The sequence below is a fragment of the Procambarus clarkii genome, unplaced genomic scaffold (assembly GCF_040958095.1).
Source record: "Procambarus clarkii isolate CNS0578487 unplaced genomic scaffold, FALCON_Pclarkii_2.0 HiC_scaffold_1264, whole genome shotgun sequence".
Taxonomy (NCBI): Eukaryota; Metazoa; Arthropoda; class Malacostraca; order Decapoda; family Cambaridae; genus Procambarus; species Procambarus clarkii.
The window spans coordinates 1-7,500 of record NW_027190293.1 but is presented as its reverse complement, the minus strand read 5'-3'; the positions used below and the strand labels follow the sequence as shown (position 1 = coordinate 7,500).

The window sequence follows — 7,500 nt, the reverse complement described above, 5'->3', positions numbered from 1 at the left end:
GAAATGTATGATTCTAATAATGAAAATAAATTTTGATGTCGGTTGTATGAGCATAATGACCAATATGCACATGATATGAATGAATTAAATAGTGTAGTTTTAAGTAATTAGGTTGTAGACACATTAAGCGGATATGATATTTGACGCGTCCAGAACTGGTGATTTTTGGTTTAGTTTTAAATGCACCACCACCACCACCACCACCACCACCATTGCTTCCCCAGAGCCTAATTAAGGACCGGTAAAAGGAGTCAATATGTATGTCATCTATAAAACCAAAGAATGAATAAAAAAACACACACAAACCTACATAATAGTATTAGGAAGATTGTATGGCAAAAAAAAAAAAGTATTATTCCCATTGGGTCGTTTGAACTCGCGACTTCCAAAACACCAGCCACACACCTTACAACCCAGCCACCATAGAGTTGGTATAATTGTGCAACTTTAGTTATAAAAGTAAAGTTTTCTCACATTGTATTGATAACTTAAAGGATTTTTTTTTTTTTTTGCATGTACAAATCTTATTGTCTGTTCTATGAAAAGGCTTGATGTAAATTATGTATTTTTTGAATGATTGAATTGTAGGCACATTAAGCGGATTCGATATTTGATATATCCAGAAAAGGCGATTTATGTTCAGTTTTAAAATGCATCACCGTTAACGCTAAAGGACTGGTAAAATGACTCGATGTTTGTCATTTTTAAAATAAACACTAAAACAAGGCCCTTAACATATATAATGTTTGAATATAAATTGAATGCATATAAATACAAAGTGGGAGTGGCTGGCTGGCTGGCTGGCTGGCTGGCTGGCTGGCTGGCTGGCTGGCTGGCTGGCTGGCTGGCTGGCTGGCTGGCTGGCTGCCTGGCTGCCTGTGCCTGCCTGCCTGCCTGCCTGCCTGCCTGCCTGCCTGCCTGCCTGCCTGGCTGCCTGCCTGCCTGCCTGCCTGCCTGCCTGCCTGCCTGCCTGCCTGCCTGCCTGCCTGCCTGCCTGCCTGCCTGCCTGCCTGCCTGTCTGGCTGCCTGGCTGCCTGGCTGCCTGCCTGCCTGCCTGCCTGCCTTGCCTTGCCTTGCCTTGCCTTGCCTTGCCTTGCCTTGCCTTGCCTTGCCTTGCCCTGCCCTGCCTTGGCTGCAGCTGGCTGGCTGGCTGGCTGGCTGGCTGGCCGTAAATCAACTCTTAACAACACCACACCACACCACACCATCACTCATCACCCATCACCCACCACCGGCCCCAGTCTCCCAGCCTCTCTTATATACCCGAGCAGGCCCTTTAAATTATTTGAATTGTTGCACTTCGGCCAATGGCAGGCACGATCGCTGCTGCTCAAACATATTCTGGTTCACAAGTATTAATATATATATATATATATATATATATATATATATATATAATATATATATATATATATAATATATATATATATATATATATTCATGAAACACATTAAAACCTTGATCATTTATTCATTCATTACGTCTAGTGAAGAATTGCTTTTGTTCATTTGTATGATTAAAAATGGATAGAATATGAATTCCTCGCTTAAAGTAAAATATAAAATATATATTGGATTTATATGATTGGTTAATATTCCAAGTGATGCTGAATATCCCCTATAATTTTGTTTTGTTTGTTTGTTATGTACACATTCCAAATGAAATCAATATAAATGTTATTATTAATGTTTGAAAGTTGATTGTCTACTTGAATCTCTCTATTAAAGTGTGTGTGGCTCCGGATGGAGCCTGGTTATGGTATTTGTCGCGGTGGGTGGCAGAAGTGCTTACTTCTTCTCTGTCTTCTTTGGCAAAAGAACTGCCTGAATGTTTGGAAGAACACCTCCCTGTGCAATGGTTACGCCAGACAGAAGTTTGTTGAGTTCTTCGTCGTTGCGGATGGCCAACTGCAAGTGACGTGGGATGATACGGGTCTTCTTGTTGTCACGTGCGGCGTTACCGGCGAGCTCGAGAACTTCGGCAGCGAGGTATTCCATGACGGCTGCCAGGTAGACAGGAGCGCCAGCACCGACGCGTTCGGCGTAGTTGCCCTTACGCAGCAGACGGTGAATTCTGCCCACGGGGAACTGAAGTCCGGCCCTGCTGGAGCGAGACTTTGACTTGCCCTTCACTTTGCCTCCCTTGCCGCGTCCTGACATTGCTGCTGCTGTTGTGGGTTTGTGGTGTTTTAATGCCGGCCCGCAGATCGAGCTTCGTGTTATATACCCCGCTCAGGATCAAGGGAGTCCGCCACTGACCAATCAGCGCGCTCCGCCACGCGACCCGCTCTGAGCTGAGTCGCGAGCGGGATATAAAAGGAAAGCTCGACTCGCGCAAAAGTTCATTATTGTATCGCAACGCCAGCCAGCACGAGCATCATCATGCCACCCAAGGCATCTGGAAAGGCTGCCAAGAAGGCCGGAAAGGCCCAGAAGGCCATTGCCAAGGGCGATAAGAAAAAGAAGCGCAGGAGGAAGGAGAGCTACAGCATCTACATCTACAAAGTGCTGAAGCAGGTCCACCCCGACACTGGTATCTCTTCCAAAGCCATGTCGATCATGAACTCGTTCGTGAACGACATCTTCGAGCGCATCGCCGCCGAGGCTTCTCGCCTGGCCCACTACAACAAGCGTTCCACCATTACCAGTCGGGAGATCCAGACGGCTGTAAGGCTCCTGTTGCCCGGAGAACTGGCCAAGCACGCCGTCTCTGAGGGCACTAAGGCCGTCACCAAGTACACCTCCTCCAAGTAAACGGCTTACTTACTGCCCTGTGGTGGTGGCTTGGCCTCAAACCAACAAACTCGGCTCCATTGGAGCCACACTTTAATTTCTAAAGAGATTGTGAGTGTTAGACACCAATACTATTATAACAAAAACCTCTGTCACTGAAAGCAAATAGCTATAAAATGAGAATATTTATGAAACTGTCTGTGTGTGTTTCTCTCTCTCAGTCTCTGTCTGTCTGTCTGTCTGTCTGTCTGTCTGTCTGTCTGTCTGTCTGTCTGTCTTGTCTGTCTGTCTGTCTGTCTGTCTGTCTGTCTGTCTGTGTCTCTCTCTCTCTCTCTCTCTCTCTCTCTCTCTCTCTCTCTCTCTCTCTCTCTCTCTCTCTCTCTCTCTCTCTCTCTCTCTCTCTCTCTCAACACATATAAGCACTCGGTATCTTTTTTCTAGAGATTAGAGATTCATTGTTATGTTCCACATTAGGATTACTATGCAGGCCACCCTCTTAGGTTTGAAAATGTCAAGAAAACGGTTAATTTAAAATGTCATCTCCTAACTTAACAGATTAAGCCAGAGGACCGAAAACAGAATAAAACAGGACTGGACAGTATGTCACTTATACAAGCTGCTTTTATTTCTAGTACAGTATGACAATTTTTATTTTGGGGGGGTGGGGGGGGTGGGTGATCCTTGACAGTGCATAAGAGCGAAAAGCGACGGCGTTTTGTTTGTAAGAGAACAGGTTGTACTACAAATGACTTGATTTATTGATATCACGTGTATGTATGACACCTAAATTAGTGTATTTGTTTATTTATTTATTTATTTATTTATTATATGTGTAGATGAAGGTTAATTCATATGACTGATGCTAGGAATGTCTGAAATCTCCTTAGAAGGATATTTTGGCCCTGAGAAGGGCCGAGTTTGGTGTATACTAGGGTGGTCGATTTAGCTTATGCACGCTCTCCACGGATACGGCGAGCAAGCTGAATGTCCTTTGGCATGATGGTGACACGCTTGGCGTGGATGGCACAGAGGTTAGTGTCCTCGAAGAGACCGACCAGGTAAGCCTCGGATGCCTCCTGTAAAGCCATGACGGCAGACGACTGGAAGCGAAGATCGGTCTTGAAGTCCTGGGCAATCTCGCGCACCAGACGCTGGAAGGGAAGTTTCCTGATGAGCAACTCGGTGCTCTTCTGGTAACGACGGATCTCACGCAGGGCGACCGTTCCGGGCCTGTAACGGTGAGGCTTCTTCACACCCCCTGTGGCAGGAGCAGACTTGCGTGCTGCCTTGGTGGCCAGCTGCTTACGAGGAGCCTTGCCTCCCGTGGACTTGCGAGCAGTCTGCTTGGTGCGAGCCATGGTGAACAACTGTGGTTTGTGATGGCCGGCGCCGAAAAATTTTTGCTTATATACGCCGTCTCGAGGCGCTTGCTCGAGCGCCATTGGCTGCTCGACTCGCCTACGTCACCCCGTTGCCCCTCCCCTCCTTCCTCTGGCTGCAGCCAACAGGCGGCTCACCTCAATCACTATTATCGCTGATTTTGCTCTATTTTTTGGATTTGTGCAAAAGTCATTTCACAGGGACGTGAAACAGACGAGTAGGCAACTGCAGTTTTGAAAGCGTTGTGAGAAAGCCGTGTCTATTCGACCACAAGCGTAAAGTAAGGGCAGGCAGGAGTTGCAATGCTACTAGTACGTCCGCTTGATGGGATATAGTCGGGAAATCGTGCGGGCATTCGTCAATTCGATTCACACAACTACAACACCATGACTGGACGCGGCAAGGGAGGCAAGGGACTCGGAAAGGGTGGCGCCAAGCGTCATCGTAAGGTGCTACGTGACAACATCCAGGGCATCACCAAGCCCGCTATTCGTCGCTTAGCTCGTCGTGGCGGCGTCAAGCGTATTTCGGGTCTCATCTACGAAGAGACCCGTGGCGTCCTGAAGGTGTTCCTCGAGAACGTCATCCGTGATGCTGTAACCTACACGGAACACGCCAAGAGGAAGACCGTCACTGCCATGGACGTGGTGTACGCTCTGAAGCGCCAGGGTCGTACCCTCTACGGATTCGGCGGATAAGAGCTTGGCTAATCCATCGATTCCACCCACCACCACCTCAAAACGGGACCTAATTAGGTCCCTATACTTTTTTACTGAAGGGCTTAATAGACGATAACATAAATTGTTTTGATATCAGCTAGCACATTGGGTCTTATGAAATCTATTTTTTATCCTCGCATGCTTAAAGGGACTCTGATTGGGGGGGGGGGGGGGGGAAGGTTTGTTACGTTATATACTAGCAGAGCAGGATCATTGGTGGGGGGGGGGGGGGTGTGAGGGGGAGAGAGAGAGAGAGAGATCTTTCCCAACTCTTCCTTTTTACATGAGTGAGCTACCCGTTTTATTCATTTTATCCTTCTCAGAGCTGTTTTGATAGTATCCAAATGATGGTAAATGAAAAGGGAGGACACGAATATCTACCCAGAATTCAGGACTGGCAATCGATATGCATGTTTGAGTGAGAATCTTTTTCTCTCTCAACTTAGGTATACGTTTATGTCGTACCTAAAAGCGAGAACCACACTATTGGGACAAGTATGCAAGGCCCAATTTTCCTAACAAGCACAGTTAATTTTGTTATTTTCGAACATTTCTTTCCAAATTGGTTTATCCAATTAACAGTATTATATTAAGATCATGAATTGCTGGGTTAGGTTAGGTTAGCTTAGCTTAGGTTAGGTTAGCTTAGCTTAGCTTGGGTTAGCTTAGGTTAGGTTAGGTTAGCTTAGCTTGGGTTAGCATAGGTTAGGTTAGGTTTGATTACATTTCTATGTTAGATTTAACTCAAATTCAAAACAATTGCCAGTCATTCGGCTTGTTAGTCAACTTGCCTCTAATAGGGGCAATTTGTCTAACAAGACTATTTAGTTTTGTGTGTATATTATATATATATATATATATATATATATATATATATAGATATATATATATATATATATATATATATATATATATTATTATTATTATAGCTTCAAGACTCTGAACCAATATAGAAGCATCAAGAGGAAGTGCTTGTGTTATGGGCCAATAGGCCTTCTGCAGTTACTTCCATTCTTATGTTTTTATTCCCATTGGTTCGTGTTTTATCTTGTGTAAATGTCAATCACCTTACCCAAAACTTTGGTACCATATCACCTCACCCATGTATATATATATATATATATATATATATATATATATATATATATATATATATGTATATTATATATATAATAATATAGATGTATATTATATATATATATTATATATATATATATATTATATATATATATATATATAATATAGATGTATATTATATATATATATATATTATATATATATATATATATATATATATATATATATATATATATATATATATAATATACAGAGTAAATCTACCCCAAAAGTAATGATTTATTTGTCTACAAAACTAAACTCTTTTTTGGAATCATATGAGGCCCCTCCACTGAGGGGGGAGGCCTGGATGTTTATTGTCATGTGTATTCATGCTGCTTGCATGTCGTCGTTTATTTTGCCTTTGTTGTTTTTTTGACAGCTTTCTTTGCCTTGGGTGGTTTGGGAGATTTGAAGCTCTCTTTATTTTGGGCTTTTTGTTCCCAACAACAAGCTGCTGCTGCTGCTGCTGCTTTTTTCAAGGCTGTAGGTGGTTTGTTGCTTGTGGCGGCTTTCTTGGGAGTTACCACGGCCTTCTTTGCTGCTGTAGATGGTTTCTTGGTTGTGGTGGCTTTCTTGGGAGTTAGAACGGCCCTCTTCTCTGCTACGGCCAGCTTGAATGATCCACTAGCTCCACTTCCCTTGGTCTGAACAAGAATGCCGTCAGCCACTGCTTTCTTGAGAAATCTTCGGATGTAAATGGCGATCTTGGCAGCCTCGACTTTGTTGTTGGCAACAACGTACTTCTTGATTGCTTGTAGAGACGAGCCCTTACGGTCTTTGAGTGCTGCGACCGCGGCTAGAACCATTTGACTAGTTTTCGGGTGAGCAACCTGGACGCGAGGTTTCCTGGTGGTGGCCACCACAGCAGCAGCAGCCGCAGCCTTCTTGGTAGGCTTTGCTTCTACCATGATGATGATGAACCAACCAAGGTGATGAGAGACGCTCAGACAGTCACGGGGAATGATGCTGCCGCCGCTTGAGCCGAACCTATTTATGTGCCGGCACGGTACAGAAGCTGCAACCTGGCAACTCGTCCACCAATCACGACGGTTGGTTTTACGGCTCCGAAACCTGGATCCCATATCTTCTCTAAAATAGAAGCATTTGTTCATGTTCTTTGTAAAAGTATCATAAAGCAGGACAGATGAGACAAATATCATAAAAACTGAAGAGCAGATGAGCACACACATGTTTGTATTACAAAAGAAAATCCACAAATTCATTAGAAATTGGCAGGGCAGGCTGAGGAAGTAGGTAGATGTAAAATGTCTGTAAATGGCGAAAGAACATAAACCCAAGACTGAATAAACGATGTTAAATATCCATGCCAAGGAGACAAAAATATGTTAGGATACAATTACCATTAAGACACCACAAGCAGGTCCGTATCCTGCCGCGATGACTTAAAAGAGTGGTTATTAGCCACAATGTGTAGGCAGTCTCATGCCAACGGCCATACCACGTTGAGAACACCGCTTCTCGTCCGATCAGCGAAGTTAAGCAACGTTGGGTTTGGTTAGTACTTGGATGGGTGACCGCCTGGGAACACC

General features: G+C 44.2%; 1 pseudogene; it reads left to right on the top strand.

The window, feature by feature from the left end:
* Positions 1-7,395: 7,395 nt before the first annotated feature.
* Positions 7,396-7,500, top strand: LOC138362129 (5S ribosomal RNA; annotated as a pseudogene; the record flags this gene model as incomplete).